The sequence below is a fragment of the Nicotiana attenuata genome, chromosome 2, assembly GCF_001879085.1.
Source record: "Nicotiana attenuata strain UT chromosome 2, NIATTr2, whole genome shotgun sequence".
NCBI lineage: Eukaryota > Viridiplantae > Streptophyta > Magnoliopsida > Solanales > Solanaceae > Nicotiana > Nicotiana attenuata.
The window spans coordinates 3,280,729-3,302,389 of record NC_031990.1 but is presented as its reverse complement, the minus strand read 5'-3'; positions in this window follow the sequence as shown (position 1 = coordinate 3,302,389).

The following is a 21,661-nucleotide window of genomic DNA, read 5'->3' as shown; positions in this document are numbered from 1 at the left end:
TCACTATTTCATTTCCCTTATCCGAAATTCAATATCAGCACATCACCACCATGTGTGCAGCATGGTGTCCGATCACGGCCCGATCGGCTAGGCCGCCTTGCCTAGGCGTGGTTTCTTTCTCATTAATCATCTCACTTGAATCAATTATCTTTCATGTATCAATTCAATTCATGGGCACTTTGGGCCACACTTATCACATCATTTTCCTTTTCAATATTCACCTTGCAAGTTATGATCATAGGCACATACGAAAGTAATTCAAGTTGCAAGCACATGTAAGTGTTCACATAGTTAGCAGGAAAATTCTCAGTTTTGATCTTTGGCTTATAGCCCACGCATTTCAACACATGATTGTATACTTCATATTTCATTAAATATCAAGAATAGTACATTACTCACGTTTGGGGCACATCTTTCATGTATATGGGTATATAAATTGCAATCAATCAATGTGAAACAATAGTCAGTACACCAACCAATTCAAATCTTACCACACCTTCGTAAATGCCAACGGAGCTCAATTTCTAATAAAAGGGGGTTTTAGCCATACATACCTCAATATAGCTTTCCTTACTCTTTACAAATTTCGGAATTCTTATCACTTCGATCTATTATGCAAGAATTACAAATTAATCCGAGAATTAGAGACGCGGTTGAGATTCTAGCTTGGTTCGAGCATAATATCAAACACTAAAGGTGCATTATGATCTTAGGCCCCTTTTGAGAGGAATTTCTATCCTTTTATACCCCAATTGCTCCCTTTTTAGTTTACTAGCTCCCAATACCCTAAGTTTTGATATGAATGCAAGGAATTAATTCTTATACCCATGAATTACCTTACTAATGACCCCCTATAGCTGAGTGTAGAAATAATAACTGAGGTGATGAAGTCTTACCTCTTGGGATGAAAAGTTCAGTTGCCCTTGCTTGATTATCTTCAAGGATTCAACAAGGTTTCATGGAGTAATTTGATGGGGAGGACTTTCCCTCTCTAAGACTCCTCTCTCTCACTCTAGAAATGCTCAGAACAATGCTCAAAATGAGCTATAATACCGAATATAACGATAGGGGGGTCGGGTTAAAAATTAGAAAATTGGAGCCCCGAGTCGGATCTGCGATCGCATTTGCGATCGCATAATGGAAATGCGGGCCGCAGATTGGAACGCAAAAAGGTTCCCAAAATCTGAACACTCTGTTTGGATATGCGACGGAAATGCGGTCCGCATACCCGTTCTGCGGTCGCATTATGCACCACAGAACTGACCTTCACAAGATCCCAAGGAATTTATGCGACGACTATGCGGTCCGCATGTTGGTTATGCGATGCATAATGGACCGCATCTTTAACCTCAATTTAGCTAACACACTGACTCACTCTACGACAGAAATGCGGTCCGCATACCTGGTATGCGATCGCATTCTAAACCGCACATTTGCACTTTTCTGGAAAACTTTGATTCTTGATTTTTAAATGCATAGATCAGCTCAAAGGGTCCGAGCCGCGGCGAGCTTTTTATGAGTTTCTAACACCTGGCCCTCCCACTTAAGATCATTCGTCCTCGAATGAGGATCGAGATTCACTTACTAACAGTCTTTGTGCATCCTTCTGCCCTTTATAACCTGAAGCATATTGCCAGTCCCCAAATTTAGCTAACTCCCTAAATTTTCGAAAATTTCGCCAGAGTTTCCTTTGTATTTAGGCCTATCCCCCTGTCATAGATCCCCTGAACATATCCTAACAGCATAAACATATTTCATAATAAAATGTAACTTGTACAACACCAACCAAGGCCGTATAGGCAATCACATTACCAAAAAGGGGACGGTTTTACATAAATCAACCCAAAAGATAAGAGTTCATAGGAACTAAATGCATAAAAGATATTACATGACTAATCAAACAAATGTGGATACTTCTTTTTCATTTCATCCTCGGCTTCCCAAGTAGTTTCCTCAACTTGCTGGTTATGCCATAACACTTTCACGGATGCAATTTCCTTATTTCTCAATTTTTGAACCTGCCTATCAAGAATGGCAACTGGAACTTCTTCATACGATAGCTCTTCATTAACCTCAATGGTCTCAATTGGCACAATGGTGGAAGGATCTCCCACTACCTTCCTCAACATAGACACATGAAAAACCGGGTGTACCAACGGCATCTCGGGTGGTAGCTCGAGTTTGTATGCCACCTAACCAATCCACTGGATGATTCTGTATGGTCCGACATACCTCGGACTTAGTTTTCCCTTCTTTCCAAATCGCATGATGCCCTTCATAGGGGAAACTTTCAAAAACACCCAATCGTCCTCCTTGAACTCCAAATCCCTGCGACGAACATCCGAGTAAGACTTTTGGCGACTTTGAGCAGTTTTCAACCTTTCTTTAATAACCTTGACTTTCTCCATGGCCTGATGCACGAGGTCCGGCCCTATCAATTCCGCTTCTCCAACCTCGAACCACCCAATGGGAGACCTACATCTCCTACCATACAATGCTTCGAATGGTGCCATCTGGATACTAGCATGGAAACTGTTATTGTAAGCAAATTCTATGAGTGGCAAATGGTCATCCCAACTACCCTTGAAATCAAGAGTACAAGCTCGCAACATGTCTTCAAGCGTCTGAATAGTTCGCTCAGCTTGCCCATCGGTTTGTGGATGAAAAGCTGTGCTGAGATTTACCTGCGTCCCCAAACCTTGTTGAAACTTTTTCCAAAAGTTGGCTGTGAACTGAGCCCCTCGATCGGAAATGATTGAAACTGGAGTGCCATGCAACCTGACTATTTCTTTGATATATAACTGAGCATACTGTTCCGCTGTGTCGGTAGATTTAACCGGCAAGAAGTGTGCTGACTTCGTGAGTCGATCCACGATCACCCAAATTGAGTCGAACTTGCGCGGAGTGCGCGGCAGACCTACCACAAAATCCATATTGATCATCTCCCATTTCCACATTGGAATTTCTATGTTTTGAGCCAATCCACCGGGCCTTTGATGTTCGGCCTTTACTTGCTGACAGTTCGGACATTTTGCCACAAAATCCGCCACATCCCTTTTCATGTTGTTCCACCAATAAATTTCCTTGAGGTCATGATACATCTTTGTAGAACCTGGGTGCACGGAATACCTGGATGTGTGAGCTTCTGCCATGATCCTTTCCCGAAGACCGTCGATATCAGGAACACACAGGCGGTCTTGGTACCGTAGAGTACCATCATTCATGTCGAAGGAGAAAGCTGTGGTCTTGTATTTGTGAATCCCCTCTTTCAATTGTGCTAACAATGGATCGTTAAATTGTTTTTCCTTCACCTCTGCTACAAGCGATGATTCAACTCTATTCTGTATAATTACCCCTCCTTCATTAGAGTCCGCAAGGCGAACTCCCAAACTGGCCAACTGGTAGACCTCCCTGGCTAACGGCCTCTGATACGCCCCTAAATGAACCAAACTCCCCATAGATTTTCGACTAAGTGCATCTGCCACGACATTAGCCTTTCCCGGGTGGTAGAGAATATCAATGTCATAGTCCTTGAGTAACTCTAGCCATCTTCTTTGCCTCAGATTCAACTCTTTCTGCTTGAAAATATATTGAAGGCTCTTATGATCCGTAAATACATCCACATGAACCCCATACAAATAATGCCGCCAAATCTTTAGCGCAAACACCACTGCTGCCAGCTCTAAGTCATGGGTTGGATAGTTCTTCTCATGATTCTTGAGTTGCCTAGAAGCATAGGCTATAACCTTGCCATGTTGCATCAACACACACCCGAGCCCGATTCTCGAAGCATCGCAATACACCACAAACTCCTCTGTACCCTCTGGCAGGGCTAATACCGGTGTTGTTGTCAATCTTGACTTCAATTCTTGGAAACTCTTTTCACAAGCATCGGACCATTGGAATTTAACGGCTTTCTGCGTCAATTTAGTCAATGGAGAGGCAAGAGTAGAAAACCCCTCCACAAACCTCCTGTAGTACCCGGCCAGGCCTAAGAAACTGCGAATCTCAGTAGGAGTGGTAGGTCTAGGCCAATTCTTCACTGCTGAAATCTTTTGAGGATCAACCATAATTCCTTCCCTGGAGACGACATGGCCCAAGAACGCGACAGATTCAAGCCAAAATTCACATTTCGAAAATTTCGCATACAATTGATGTTGCTGAAGAGTCTGTAATACTGCCCTGAGATGGGCAGCATGGTCCTCCCGACTTCGGGAATACACGAGCATATCGTCAATAAACACTAGCACAAAGGATTCTAGAAAGGGCTTGAAGACTCGATTCATAAGGTCCATGAAAGCTACCGGGGCATTTGTTAGTCCAAAAGACATTACCATAAATTCAAAGTGCCCGTACCGAGCTTTGATGGCTGTTTTTGGAATATCCCGCTCCCTTATCTTCAACTGATGATACCCAGACCGCAAGTCAATCTTTGAGAAACACGTAGCACTTTGCAATTGATCAAACAAGTCATCTATTCTGGGTAGAGGATATTTGTTTTTGATTGTGACTTTGTTGAGTTGCCGGTAGTCAATACACATCCGCAGCTATCCGTCTTTCTTTCTTACAAACAAGACCGGTGCGCCCCATGGCGACACACTCGGCCGGATGAAACCCTTTTCCAGCAAATCCTTCAATTGTTCCTTTAGCTCTTTCAATTCTGCTGGTGCCATTCTGTAAGGTGGAATTGATATAGGTTGCGTGCCTGGCATCACATCGATCCCAAAATCAATCTCCCTGTCTGGAGGAATCCCAGGGAGCTCATCTGGAAAGACATCCGGGAATTCATTCACAACTGGTACAGACTCAAGGCTAAGTGCCTCGGCATTGGTGTCCGTAACCCGAACTAGATGATAGATACACCCCTTCTTGATCATCTTTGCAGCCTTAAGGTAGGAAATAAACCGACCTCTAGGCACTACATTATCTCCCTTCCACTCAATAACGGGCTCATTAGGAAATTCAAGCCTCATAGTTCTGGTCCGACAGTCAAGTTTGGCAAAACATGAATAAAGCCAGTCCATTCCCATTATTACATCAAAGTCGACCATCCCTAATTCAATAAGATCGGCCATGGTATCCCTACCCCGCACCGTAACAATGCAACTTCTATAAACTCGAACAGCCAAAATTGACTCACCAACCAGAGTAGATACCGAGAATGGTTCATGAAGTTGTTCTGGTTCTATCCCAAATTCCATAGCAACAAAGGGGTAACATAGGATAAAGTGGAACCGGGGTCAATAAGTGCATACACATCATGAGATTGGAAAGTCAGAATACCTGTAACAACATCTGGAGAAGCCTCTGCAGTTTGGCAGCCGCTCATAGCATAGAATCGGTTGGGACCTCCTGAAATCTGCACACCACCCCTAGCTGCACCACGCCCTGCGGGTGCTGGGGTACCTCGAGCTGGAGAGGGGGCTGAAGATGTAGCAGCTGCTGGATTGGAAGGCTGAGCTGTGCCCCTGCCCGCTCCCTGGCGGGATACACGACAATGTCTCTGGATATGACCCCTCATCCCACATCCATAGCATATAGGTAACTCCATGTAGCAATTCCCTAAGTGCATCTTATCGCACCTGGGGCACGGGGACCTCTGCTGCTGCTGGGACCTCTCTCCTGATCGACCCCGCTGATGGGATCCCCTGTTGCCCTGACCGGGCCTGAAATGACTCCACTACTGCTGGCTGGGCCCTGATGGCGGTGCACTGGCTGAAGACTGTGCAACAGACTGGGAAGGCCCTGATGATCCTCCCCTGAAAGCTGATCTTCCCCCACCTTGTGATTCTCCAATGTTGCCCGTAGACCGGGCCTTGCTGTTACCCTCTCTCTCCATTCTGTTCTTCAATTTACGACTCTCTGTGGCCTGAGAAAATGCGACCATCTTCCCGTAGTTCATATCAAAATTCAATGCAGCCGTAGAAGCCTCATTAATGGTTAAAGAATTAAGGCCCTGAACAAATCGGCGCACTCTGGCCTCCATCGTGGGCAACATATGAATGGCATACTTGGACAAGCGAGCAAACTCCATGTGGTACTCTCACACACTCTTGTTACCTTGCTTTAAATTCTCGAACTCTGCTGCACGGGCTGCCCTTGTCTCAGCAGGCAGGAAGTGATCTATGAAGGCATCTGCGAACTCACTCCACCTAGCCGGAGGGCTCCCCTCCTCGCGAGAATCCTCCCATAACTCAAACCATGCATAGGCCACCCCTTTCAGACGGTAGGCAGCCAACTCTACTCCCTCTGTCTCAGTTGCACGCATCACCCTGAGGGTCTTGTGCATCTCATCAATGAAATCCTGGGGGTCTTCTTCTGGATTGGCACCCGAAAATACTGGAGGGTCTAACTGAAGAAATCTGTTCACCCTGGAACTGGTGGAATCCCCTTGCTGGCTAGATGATGAACTGGGTGCAATACCTGACCTCTGGGCCTGAGAGGCCACTAGCTGGGTCAACATCTGAATAGCTCCCCTAAGATCCCCATCAGCAATACCAGAACCGGAAGCTGGGGCTGGAGGCGGAACAGGAGTATCAACAGGAGGGATAGTGGTGCCCTCCGTAGGTGTAGGAGCTAGGGTAATCTGCTTTGGAATAGAAGGATCCGGCAGAGTAATAGCAGGGCGACTACCCTCACCCACAACATCAAGCAATGAATCATCAGCCACTCCTGGGGTGGCATTGGTTCCTTGGCTAGTTCTCTCTTTCTTCTTAGGTGCCATTTACTGAAAGATAGAACAATGCATTGATTAGGAAGGAAACAGTTTCACCGCACGATCCAGAATATCAAAGAAGGGTGTTATTCCTAAATGCCCAAGTAGCCTCCAACTTATAGATGTGGTCGACTACACACCGATAAGAAGGACTCTACCAGACACGGCTCCGAGACATCCTAGGACACTTTAAAACCTTAGGCTCTGATACCAAGTTTGTCACGCCCCAACCTCGGGAGGCGCGACCGGCGCTCAATCGAGTGACCCCAACTGAGCAAGCCTTACCAAACACTACCTACCCAACTCCATACGAATAAGGGGACCATGCTTTCATTTATTCAACAAAGGAAGATAGTATATTCGACATTTTTAGTTCATTTTAGATCACAACATTAACCCGTAGATAAGTTAGTTTCCAAAGTTCCCATAGAGTTACAATTCATAGGCAACATAAGTTTAGAATTACAACATAGCTCGCACACCCATCCGACACCCACATCTGACCCACATATATGTCTACGGAGCCTCTAAGGATACAAAAGATAAATGTGACAACGCCGGCAACAAGGCCCCGGCTATACCTCAAAAGTGAAAGTCTAAAATAAGAAGATGTGCAATATAGCCCCTTGAAGGAGAAAGGGGCTCACCAAGATCTTTGAGAAGGAGAATGCTCCGCTACACACGATCGACACTATCCGCTATGGAGCCACCTACATTCATTTAAAAAAATGTAGCGCCCCCGGCAAAAGGGACGTTAGTACCATGGAATAGTACTAGTATGTATAACTAAACACCATTTTACTAGAAAGAACTACCAAGCAATGACAAGTAAATCACATAGGTGAATCAAATATGCAAATTATAGAATCATTTACATAATTCCCATAACTTAGTTTGGGGCATTTCTTTGATACGTTCATCACTGTTCTCGATACCACCGCTATCTTGAGCGGAGTCTGGTCACGACCCGACTGGCTAGGTTGCCTCATTGGAGGCATATATCTCAATCACTATTTCATTTCCCTTATCCGGAATTCAATATCAGCACATCACCACCATGTGTGCAGCATGGTGTCTGAACACGGCCCGATCGGCTAGGCCGCCTTGCCTAGGCGTGGTTTCTTTCTCATTAATTATCTCACTTGAATCAATTATCTTTCATGTATCAATTCAATTAATGGGCACTTTGGGCCACACTTATCACATCATTTTCCTTTTCAATATTCACCTTGCAAGTTATGATCATAGGCACATACGAAAGTAATTCAAGTTGCAAGCACACGTAAGTGTTCATGTAGTTAGCAGGAAAATTCTCAGCTTTGATCTTTGGCTTATAGCCCACGCATTTCAACACATGATTGTATACTTCCTATTTCATTAAATATCAAGAATAGTACATTACTCACGTTTGGGGCACATATTTCATGTATATGGGTATATAAATTACAATCAATCAATGTGAAACAATAGTCAGTACACCAACCAATTCAAATCTTACCACACCTTCGTAAATGCCAACGGAGCTCAATTTCTAATAAAAGGGGGTTTTAGCCATACATACCTCAATATAGCTTTCCTTACTCTTTACAAATTTTGGAATTCTTATCGCTTCGATCTATTATGCAAGAATTGCAAATTAATCCGAGAATTAGAGACGAGGTTGAGATTCTAGCTTGGTTCGAGCATAATATCAAACACTAAAGGTGCATTATGATCTTAGGCCCCTTTTGAGAGGAATTTCTATCCTTTTATACCCAATTGCTCCCTTTTTAGTTTACTAGCTCCCAATACCCTAAGTTTTGATATGATTGCAAGGAATTAATTCTTATACCCATGAATTACCTTACTAATGACCCCTTATAGTTGAGTGTAGAAATAATAACTGAGGTGATGAAGCCTTACCTCTTGGGATGAAAAGTTCAGTTGCCCTTGCTTGATTATCTTCAAGGATTCAACAAGGTTTCATGGAGTAATTTGATGGGGAGGAATTTCCCTCTCTAAGACTCCTCTCTCTCACTCTAGAAATGCTCAAAACAATGCTCAAAATGAGCTATAATACCGAATATAACGATAGGGGGTCGGGTTAAAAATTAGAAAATTGGAGCCCCGAGTCGGATCTGCGATCGCATTTGCGATCGCATAATGGAAATGCAGGCCGCAGATTGGACCGCAAAAAGGTTCCCAAAATTTGAACACTGTTTGGGTATGCGACGGAAATGCGGTTCGCATACCCGTTCTGCGGTCGCATTATGCACAGCAGAACTGACCTTCACAAGATCCCAAGGAATTTATGTGATAACTATGTGGTCCGCATATTGGTTATGCGATCGCATAATGGACCGCATCTTTAACCTCAATTTAGCTAACACACTGACTCACTCTGCGGCAGAAATGCGGTCCGCATACCTAGTATGCGACCGCATTCTAAACCGTACATTTGCACTTTTCTGGAAAACTTTGATTCTTGATTTTTAAATGCATAGATCAGCTCAAAGGGTCCGAGCCGCGGTGAGCTTTTTATGAGTTTCTAACACCTAGCCCTAATCTTGGCACTACGAGGTTCAGGTTTAGAGTGGAAATTTTCACGGGGCCTCACAGAACTCCCAAGCCTTCTTCCTGAAAGGGAGATTGTGTTTAGCATTGATGTGTTGCTTGACACTCAACCGATTCCTATCCCTCCATACAGAATGGCCCCGGCAGAGTTGCGAGAGTTGAAGGCGCAGTTGAAGGACTTGCTGGATATGGGCTTCATTAGGCCTAACACTTCACCTTGGGGTGCGCCAGTCCTGTTCGTGCGGCAGAAAGACGGGTCATTACGGATGTGTATCGACTATCGACAGTTGAATAAGTTTACTATAAAGAACAAGTATCCACTTCCAAGGATTGACGACTTGTTTGACCAACTCCAGGGTGCTAAGTATTTCTCCAAGATTGACTTACATTCAGGGTATCATCAGGTGAGGGTTAAGGAGGAGGATATTCCAAAGACGGCCTTCCGGACAAGATATGGGCACTTTGAGTTCTTGGTGATGTCGTTCGGGCTAACAAATGCCCCAGCTGCTTTTATGGATCTCATGAATACTGTATTCAGGCCCTATCTTGATGTGTTCGTGATCTGTATTCATTGATGACATTTTTGTTTATTCTCGTTCGGAGGCGGAACATGCGGGCCACTTGCTGATAGTGTTACAGACGCTTCAGGATCGTAAGTTATATGCTAAGCTCTCCAAATGTGAATTCTGGCTGAACTCAGTAGCATTCCTTGGCCATGTGATATCTGACGAGGGTATTAGTGTCGACACTCAGAAGATCGATGCAGTAAAGAATTGGCCGAGACCTACAACACCATCAGAAGTCCGCAGCTTCCAGGGGCTAGTAGGATATTATAGGCGATTTGTAGAAGGGTTTTCCTCTATATCAGCACCATTGACTAAGTTAACACAGAAAGCTATTAAATTCCAGTTTGGGTCGTGACAACTGAGAAGGCACGAAAGGAAATTTATGGTGCTAGCAAGTTAAAGGAAGGTTGCGAGTAGTATAAATAGATAGGTGTAGGTCGTAAGGTAAAGTATCATATAGAAACAAGGTCTTAGGTAGATATGAGTAAGGATATGAAAAGGTGAGTGAGAAGGTGACGAGAATATGTAAGTCCTCGGGATTAAACCCATCACAACAAGAAAGCTGATAGCTTCCGTAACTTATTGAAAGCTCGGTACAGCCTGAATAAACTCAGAGGAGTCTAAGACTAGGTGCATTTAGAAGAGATGGAATGTTGCACTGGTAGTAGAATAAGGGTATAATTGTGATAAATGATAAGAGAATAACGTTTAGGCCTTTGATTGAGTAATGATTTAAAGAGAATGGATTTCATGAATTGCACAGGATTAGAATACCCCCATAAGATGAATCATGTTGGGATACTATGAAATACGATCATTGCAGTGTAGTATTGTCCCTAAATGGATTAAGCAAATCACTTAAGATGTTCCCCGATGAGACGTGAGCCCCAATGATAATGTATCACATAAGAGGTTTCATGTTATGATTGGTAGATTAAGATCAACATTAAGACTGGATCAACGATGGATGGATACAAGTTAGAAAGTATGAGAGGAGATTAGGTTGTCATTCTTAAGATGAACAATAATGAGGAAGCATTAAAGGACTTAGATTTATACATGTAGGGTAAGCAGCGAGAGAATAACCTGGAGTTGGGTAACAGACCTCGATAATAATAAAACAAAAGTAAGAGTTATGGTATAGTTTGACCTGCCTAGATGCAGCAAAGCCATAAGGATGGATATCTAAGTCTATGAAACAAGATATATCAATAGTTATAAGTACAACAAGGTACCAAGCGAAGAACTTCAGTACACGTATAGATGCCTAGAGGGACAGTTTGTCATAGTTCAGTATATGTTCATAAAGTGAGGCTTAGAGATTGGCTAAAAGATGGAGAAAAAAGGAGAGAAGAGTCTCTAGGCGCTCATACAAGGACATAGTCGTACATACTGCATGACATAAGGTAGCAACAATTACAAGATTGGAAGAATTCCAACCACATGTCATGGCGTGAGAAAGATGCCTAAAGGGGGGAATGCCTTGGCGTTTGGAGTTATCCATAAAACAGTTGTCTAGATGGCAAGATGAGCATTAAAGTATTCGCAAGAGCTATAGTTTAAGAAACTGATAAGCACATCAGTCAACATTCGAGGACGAATGTTCCAAAGGGGGGAATGCTGTTATACCCCACGTTTTCATACGTGAGAGTACGTCATAAGCCATTGATATAAGCTCGAAAATGAGATTATATTTGGAAGCAAATAAAGTAAGTTAATAATGTTACCTTGGAGGTTACAAATATTTAAGATCATGAATAACGAGTACCAAGAGGGTTGGAAAGCTTAGAAGCTAAACCAATTGAAGAAAATAAGTTTCGTCGAAAGTCGACAAGTTTGGAATGTTATAACATGTACTTTGGGGTAGGACTAGAGTTCTTAACATGATAAGGAGGTTAGCTATGAGTTAATTAGTCGTATGATAGTCATTTTCTACGTTTTGAAGGCAAGCAAGTTGTGGAACAAGAGTTGGCAAAGGTCATCACAAGTTACATTCATAATTTTGCTGAAAATTAGGTCAAAGGCCATCACAATTTAGTACCTTTTTGTGTTAACTTAGTTAATGGTGCTGATATAGAGGAAAACCCTTCTACAAATCGCCTATAATATCCTGCTAGCCCCAGGAAGCTGCGGAATTCTGATGGTGTTATCGGTCTTGGCCAATTCTTTACTGCATCGATCTTCTGAGTGTCGACACTAATACCCTCGTCAGATATCATATGGCCAAGGAATGCTACTGAGTTCAGCCAGAATTCACATTTGGAGAGCTTAGCATATAACTTACGATCCTAAAGCGTCTGTAATACTATCCGCAAGTGGACCACATGTTCCGCCTCCGAACGAGAATACACCAAAATGTCATCAATGAATACGATCACGAACACATCAAGATAGGGCCTGAATACAGTATTCATGAGATCCATAAAAGCTGTTGGGGCATTTGTTAGCCCGAACGGCATCACCAAGAACTCAAAGTGCCCATATCTTATCCGGAAGGCTGTCTTTGGAACATCCTTCTCCTTAACCCTCACCTGATGATACCCTGAACGTAAGTCAATCTTGGAGAAATACTTAGCACCCTGGAGTTGGTCAAACAAGTCGTCAATCCTTGGAAGTGGATACTTGTTCTTTATAGTAAACTTATTCAACTGTCGATAGTCGATACACATCCATAACGATCCGTCTTTCTTCCGCACGAACAGGACTGGCGCACCCCAAGGTGAAGTGCTAGGCCTAATGAAGCCCTTATCCAGCAAGTCGTTCAACTACGCCTTCAACTCGCGCAACTCTACCGGGGCCATTCTGTATGGAGGGATAGAGATCGGTTGAGTGTCAGGAAACACATCAATGCTAAACTCAATCTCCCTTTCAGGAGGAAGGCCTGGGAGTTCATCTAGGAAAACATCTGGAAATTCATTGACCATGGGGATTGATTGTAGAGTAGGCGGCATCGCCTCCGCATCCCTAACGCGAACGAGATAATAAATGTAACCTTTTGAGATCATCTGCCTTGCCTTAAGATAGGAAATAAACCTACCTTTCGGTGTAGCAATGTTCCCCTTCCATTCAATGACGGGTTCACCAGGAAACTGAAACCTAACCATCTTCGTACGACAGTCAACATTTGCATAGCATGAGGCCAACCAGTCCATCCCCATTATGACATCAAAATCAACCATTTCTAACTCAAATAAATTTGCCGAGGTTTGATGACTACAAATCATCACTGTGCAACCTCTATATACCCTCCTAGCAATCACAGAATCTCCTATCGGAGTACATACCGCAAGTGGTTTACTTATCAATTCAGGTTCAACGCCAAACTTATTAGCCACAAAGGGTGTAACATATGATAATGTGGATCCCGGATCAATCAACGCATATACATCGTAAGAAAACATAGACAATATACCTGTAACAACATCTAGAGATGACTCGAGATCCTATCGACCTACTAGAGCATAGGTTCGAGTTTGAGCACCACTCGAACTATGCGCCGCACCTCTACCTCTACCTCGACCTGTCGACTGCTAAAAACCCCGTGCTGGAGGTCGAAATGATGAATAAGAACCAGACAAAGATCCAGTCGGCTGAGCCATACCACCACCTCCTCTGTTAGGACAATCTCGTATCATATGGCCAGGTTGTCCGCAAGAATAGCACGCATCAGAACCTCGACAGCACAGTCCAAAGTGGGCCTTACCGTACTGATCACAACGTGGTGTTGGGGGTCTCGTCTGATTAGTATTCTGTGATATTGCGAGCCTGATGCCCGCGAACTCTAACCTGGACCTGAATAGGTAAATCGATCATATCGAGGCCTCTAGAATTGTGGAGGAGAACTAGCTACAGATGGCGCCGAACTTCTCGAAGATTGGGGCCTGACATTGCCTCTGAAGTCATCAGAATACCCTACAAATCTCGCCCTCTTATGCTGGCCCCTATCCTGCTCCCTATCTGCCATTTGCTAGCGCTTACGATCCTCTAGGGTCTGGGCATAAGCCTGAATACGGTAAATATCCATGCCATCCACCAAGGAGGCTGTCGTGCACTCATTTATCAGATGTGGTCCCAACCCGTTCACAAACAGATGCACCCTATCACTCATCTCTATTACCATATAGGGAGCATACCTTGTTAAAGAATCAAACTGCATATTGTACTTTCGCACACTCATATTACCTTATTTAAGGTTCAAGAACTTATCAGCTCTAGCTCGTCATATCTCAACTGGCAAGTAGTGACGAAGAAAGGCCTCAGAAAATTCCTTCCACATAGCTGGAGGAGCATTTGGACCCCTGGATCTCTCCCAACTATCATACCAGAAAACCGCTAAATCCCATAGGCGATAAGAAGCCAACTCTACTGCCTCTGTATCACTAGCATGCATAACCCGCAGTGTCCAATGAACCTGATCAATAAAAGTCTGCGGGTCCTCCTTGGGTTCTGATCCGGTAAACACTGGAGGGTCTAGATTAATAAAATCACGAACTCTCATACTAACCGATTTATCAACAACACCGGTATTCTGCCTTTGAGCCTGAGCAGCTACCAAGTTAGTCAACAACTGCACCGCATTCCGCATATCGTGGTCTATAGTACCAAACGGCGGAACTGGTTGTGCTGGGCGCCTCCTATTATCCTCTGGAGGAGACGGAGTAGATGAGGTATGAGACGGCATCTCACTCTGAGCCTCACTTTGGCTTGCTCTAGCTTGGGGCACCTGACTGGTACCCTCTCCCGCAGCTGTATCAAGCCGTCTACTAATTGTTTGCTTCCTAGTCAAAGGCATCGCTGAAAGAAAACAAAGTGAATATTAGAGACGAACACTTACGACTTAACTCTACGCACGATCTAGATTCAGGAAGAAGGTAACAACCCTAGATGTCATGTAGCCTCCTGATTATAAATGTAGCGCGCTACACATCCATAATCAAGACTCTACTAGACACGGCTCATAGACAATCCCTAGGACAAACTTGCTCTGATACCAAGTTTGTCACGACCCAAACTGGAGGGCGATGACTAGCACCCGGCCATACTTGTCGAGCACCAACGTTCATTTTATCTAACCTTCTTTATTATCTTTTAGGGCCGACAAGATCAATATAAATGGTAGACATGGATCATGGACAACCAACAATAAAAGATGATGGCAAGAACATACATAACATGGGATGACCAGACAATCAAGAAACTATATATAAGGTACGAGCTACCAAGCTACCATGAAAGACTATACAACAAAAACCAGCCGACAAGGAATACCAAACTATACATGAGTCGACACCTGTCTATAAGCCTCTAAAGGAACATAAGTGCTGCAACATTACCGGAACAAGGCCCCGACATACCCATAATGTCCATAACAAAAATGCATACCAAGACCACGGCAAGTCCGAAGAACGGATCTCGTCAATCACCGCTGAACTTGACAGCCTACTATGGTGGGGGAGCTACGCCTGCCTGTCTAACAGGACCTGCAGCACGACATGCAGCGTCCACAAATAAAAGGACGTCAGTACGAATAAAGTACTGAGTATGTAAGGCAGGGAACCATAAGTACGAACAGTAATGTAAGCAGGGATAGAGAATATACAACCTGTAACATCTGGGTACCTCTGAGGCTACTGACATGAAATGCGTGATACATATGCATATATAGATAAACTTTTAAAACATACACCTCTGTGGGCATCATCATCATTATATCGTACCCGACCGTAATAGGCTCGGTAAAAACGTACCCGGCCATCATAAGGCTCGGTGGAATCGTACCTGACCGCGTGGAGCTCGGTAAAACCCAACTGATCAGTGGTTGCACAATAGGTGCCGTACCCGATCGACTATAGCACGGCTCGGTAGAGTAAAATAGATACATATATATAATGCATGCTCGACTCATGGACTCACATTCTAAACCTTTCGGAGTGACGTCAGGTCGGTATCCTCTGTACACGTTATTAGGACTAACTCTTCACCATGAACCTTATAAGATCAGGAAGTACCAATAACATTGATAACATAAGAATAAGAGAAGAAACATCAACATCAATCGTTCCATAAGAGGGGAAACAATGTAAGTACTGATAGCTTCTAAGAGGAGAGTATCTTTGGAAGCTCGTTCATTACATTATGTACGGTCGGAGTCGTGCAAAAGAAGGAAAGGGATAGCCTCACGTACCTTGTATATACTGCCCCAATCTCAAGCTATGCAATTTTCACGACTCCTTAGTGTACAATAAGAGAAACGATGCTATAGTTATCATTCAACCGTCATAACTATTATGTATCGACCACAACCTATTTTACGATGAAACGAACATCACCTCCCCTATATATATGACTTCACAAAATTCTAAACAATCACCAAACAGCTCAAACAACATCAATAATAATCATATTGAGCCTCCCAAAACAGTCCACGCACTACCTAATCACTTCATACATACGACGACCACCGTAGTCGTGTCAAACGACCCGGAAATAATACGAAGAACTACCATCCCACAACCCTACATCTATATGGTGTTTATCAACACCCTTCCTCCTCCAAGACTCCACAAAACATTAGTAAAACATGCAGCCCAACAGCAACACAAAACAGTCCACAAAACAGTCCGCTACAAGTGAATAACTCGAACTCACGGCTTCCGATCACCGTCCCGTGAGTTCTTACATGTATAGAACGAATTACCATGAATTCACAGCAAAAAAATGTATGAAAGAGAGTAGTAAACTCACCTTACTTGTTGGATAACTCAGCCCTTCCCTTGGTTCTTCAAACTCTAGGTTTTACCCCCCAATTAGAACTTGAAAGAGAGGGAAAATCGATTAGGGTTTGTGGATAATTTTTGGGAGGAAGTTTGCAGGAGTTTAGGTATGGTTATTTGTGATATATAATGAGGGTTATATTGCAGGAGATAACCCTTTAAATGGGCTCTTTGGCCGACCCGAAATTTCCTATTTTTGAGCTATCATTTAACCAGGTAGGTGACACACCTACTTGTCACCTAGCAGGTTGTGCAGTCTCGCAAAAATGCCTATATCTATCTACTCCAATGTCGTATTGATGAACAGTTTAATATGTTAGAAACTAGACTCATAGATCTTAAATTTGGTGGGTAGATCACCCTATAATTCCTTGTAAATTGGGAGAAAATCTTAGTAACATTTGACTTAATGTTTAAGTAAAATTATGAACCTAAGTTGCGACAACTTTTGTCGACCTTTGTTTCATAACTCGTTTGACTTCAAAACTTATGATACGGATATTATATGATTCAAATACCTTAAAATACGACCTCTTGAGTGCATTAAGCACCTCTAGGTTTACCCAAAAATACGGCTGACAACATCCTTGATTCGTTTAACTTATAATACTTGTTAACCACCCTTATACACCTTTGTATCATTTAAGACCAATAGGATTAACTTCTTATCATCTTAAAGATAATGTCTTCATGGATTTATGTCGACTACCTTATGGCATGAACTGACGTACGTGAATATGTGTTGTAACATATGCTTTGGCATCAACCAGTATTTTTTTCATATATTTCTGCATTTTAAAATATTTTAATTAATTTATCCCTGTATTTGTTTTATAAAACAATCACTGATTGCATCACAAAATAATTTTATACTAATTTTTATGGCTTAATTTTTTCATTTGCATTTGTACTAAGTTTCAATTATTGCACAAATAGCCACATTTATATTTTTAGGATGCAATTGCAATTATAGCCTATGCATGCGTTATTACATTATTTTACCAGAAAATAGCCTTTTTACATTTTTAAAATATTAAATAATTATTTTAAATATTTCCAGGCATGAAAATCATTTTTTGCAGCCCATTAATTATTTTTAAAAATTGTTTTATCAATTAAAAATGTATTTAACAAATAGCCCATTTTTATTTTGGACCTAGCCTATTAAATTAGCCCANTATTAAACTTAGCCCCAATTTTAAACCCCCCCCCCCCCCCCCCAAATCCCAATCGGGCCTAGAAACTACCCAGCACTCAGCTGACCCACTTCTTGCCAAATCCTGGCTGTTGATCATTTTGATCAACGGTCTAGATTCCCCCTTCCATAATTAAACCTAGACCTAACCCCCCCCCCAAAACCCTACTCTCATTTCTCTCCGTCACCCGCCGTCATCATCTCCCTCTTCTCTCAAAACAGTCTCAACCTTACCCTAGTTCTAACATACCGTCACTAGCGTAAATCTTCTCTTTAAGAAGCTTCCATGGCTTCCCCGGCCAGTTGATAATAGGTAAATTAGACTATAGTTAGGCCCCAAAGAACCACATTTTTGTATAGCTTTGACGGTAAAAAGTGATAACCAAATGCTCTGATTAGTGCTTTTCATGCTTTGCAGGCTATATCCCATAAAAGAAGTTTGTGGAGTACTTTTTGGATCAATTATGGAGAAAAGGAGGCAAATCATACAATATCCACAAAGTGCGCCAAGCGAAGGGACAAAGCCAGAACTGAAGCTGGTCTGTCGCTGTCCGGGCGTAACCGTGGTAGGACCGCGGCAGAACACTGCTGCAGATTCTGAAGGACATTCTGGCCGCGGTCCTGGCGTAATCGCTGTAGGACCGCGGCAGGACGCGGAAAGTTCAGGGACCAAAGTGTCAATACGGGGAAACATGGTGTAAAACCCTTATAAGATGTAGAAAATCGCCCACAAGAGAGGAGGCTTAGTTTTTGAGATTACTTTTGGAAGAAGAACAAGTGTGAGAGATCACCCAAAACATCATAGTTTTCTATTCTCTTCTATTTTTATTGCAATTCTTCCATTATGAATAATCTATTGGTTTTATCTTCCATTGTCATGAGTAGCTAGATACTTTAACCTAAGGTTTTGGTGAAACCCGTTGGGGATGACTTGGTTGTTATATTAATATATTTGGAATTGGTTGTTAATCTCTATTTGTTCATCTATGTTTTGATTGTGGTTAGTTGAAAGGGCCCTCAATTATATGTCCCTATTTAGTATGTATCTGCTTGAGAGAGAGTGCATATTTAGGTGATTGTATGAACAACATCACTCCCGGAGTATAGACGAGAGTCATAACCGAGGGTTTAGAGGTAGGTTTAGAGATAACGATACCTCGGATGCAATCTAAGTGAACTGTTTTGTGAATCTAGCTAACGTAACTTGAGAAAGTGCGTCTAGTAAATTATCATAATTGCTTGAGAAAGATTTATGATAGCTAGAGCGTTCATGATTGATAGAGACAACTAAGTCTGAGTTATAATACATATTCAACCAAGGAAATCAACAACGGGGGAAACCATTACCTTAGATCATATTCCAATTATATAAAAGCAAGCTTAGTTAACTTCCAGCTTTATTTACTTTCAGTTTAGTTGTTAGATATATCATCAATTGTGAAGTACAAAGTTTGGGAAAATTGACTATGTGAATCTAGTAAATCTGATAAGAGTAATTGATAGGTTAATTCTCTGTGGTTCGACTCTGGGCAGAAATACCAGACTATATTTGCAACGTCCGTGTGTGTCTTTTTATAAGGCATAGTTTGGCGTTATCAAATTTTGGCGCCGTTGCCGGGGAATTAACGGTGTTATCAATTACAATTGAAAGAAGTACAAAAATTCTTAGTGTAGTCTGTTTTCTCTATACCCAATCTGTTCATTGAAATTCTAACGTTTGAACTCTTGTGAAAATCAGGTGTATGCCTAGAAGTTCCTCGAGGACTGGAGAACTGCTAGAAGAACTTTCAGACACCAAGAAAACATTCAGGGCATTGAACCGTGCTAACAAGAGGCTCCAACAATCACATCAGTCACACCAGCTCGAATTTAACATGGGTGACACAAAAACAACATTGGAAACATTGGGGATCTGCCGGCAAACCCCAACGTAAGAGTAGTGGCACCCCTTGTGCCCGAAGCTGCACTTTATGACTGGGCACAGCCCACAGCTGATAACTTGGACACTGCCATAGTTGTCCCCGCAATTCAAGCGGAGGCCTTCCAGATAACCAACAACATGTTGCATCTACTGCAGAATAATGGATTGTTCTCCGGATCACACATTGAAGACCCTCAGCAGCACCTAAAAAATTTTCTATCAATTTGTGTGACCCAAAGGCAGCCAAATGTGACCCCGAAAGCTATCAAGTTGCTACTGTTCCCATTCTCTGTGACCGGGAAAGCTCAGACTTGGATAAATTCGCTCCCTATCAATTCCATTGCCACCTGGGAGGAATTAGTCAAGCAGTTCCTGAACAAGTTCTATCCGCCAAACAAGACTGCAAGACAGATTGATGAAATATTGCAGTTTAAGCAGCAGCCGACTGAGTCCTTGCAAGAAACTTGGGAAAGATTTAAAGGGATGCTAGTGAAGTGTCCTCACCATGGCATTCCAGATCAGATGCTTGGCCAGAGATTCTACATGGGGTTAGCTGACCATTTAAAAGCAAATGTGGATGCTTCAGCTGGAGGTGCATTATTGAGCAAGACATTCACCGAGTGAAAAATCCTTCATGACAAGATGTCACAAAATTTGGGGTGGATGACTAGAGCTACAACACTGGCACCTATAGTGAACTCAGTTCCTCTTGACCCAAACAATTCACATGCAGAGGATATGGCCACACTCATGACCCAGATGAGCATATTGACAAAGAAGATTGATGAGATAGGCACAAAACAGGTGCACATTGTTGATACAACAAATCGAGGACTGTGTACACCTTGTATTAATCAGTCTTATGTGTGTTCATGGAGCGGAGAAGGCAAAAATCAAGGGGCAAGGGAAGATATGAATTATGTCAACAACTATGGAGGTCAGAGACAAGGAGCACAGCAATGGAGACCGCAACAAAATCAGCAGTACAGGCCTAATATGCAATAGCCTGGGGGTATGCACCCTCAAAACCAATTAGTGCCAGTACCATATCAGAAACCACAGGGCTATCTACAGCAAAATCATCAACAATTAGCTTATCAACCGCCTCCTCAGCAGCAAGATAACAATATGGTGGAAATCAGGGGTATGCTTCAGCAACTCATTGGGACAAATAATAAAGTGCAGGAAAAATTGGCAGTGCATGATTCAGCAATAAAGAACATATAAACGCAGCTGGGACAGCTGTCCATGGCTTTGAACAACCGTCCTCAAGGAACTTTGCCTGCAGACACTAACATAAACCCCAAGGAACAAAACCCAAAATAGCTGATGGCAGTAAGTCTCCGGAATGGGAAAGATTTAGATAGAGAACAGAAGAATCTACAAGCTAGGAGGAGAGTACGACAGTCGCTCATGTTCCGTTAGAGGTGGAGGATCCAACAGAGCTTACTGAAGTGGTGGTTGAGCAGAGTCAGGAGAAAGAAAAGATGAATGAGCAAGCTGCAGAACAGGTGGCACCTCTTGTGCCAGAAAATTCCGACATAGAGAAGCCAGCAAGCAATGCACAAAGGGTGATACCTGCACCCTTCCCTCAGAGACTGGTTAAACAAAAGAAGGAAGTTCAATACAAGAAATTTATGGAGATGCTGCGTCAGATTCAGTTGAATATTCCTTTGATGGATGCTTTGAGGGAGATGCCCGGTTATGCAAAGATGATGAAAGATTTAATGTCAGGAAGTTTGATTTTTAGGATCTTTCCACTATGACCCTCACACAGACCTACAACGCAGTAGTGACAAGATCGATGGCTCTAAAGATGTCTGATCCAGGTAGTTTCACTATTCCGTGCACAATCGGGAGCTACGCCTTTGCAAAGGCCTTATGTGATCTGGGAGCCAGCATAAATCTGATGCCGCTGGCTGTGTACACTAAATTGGG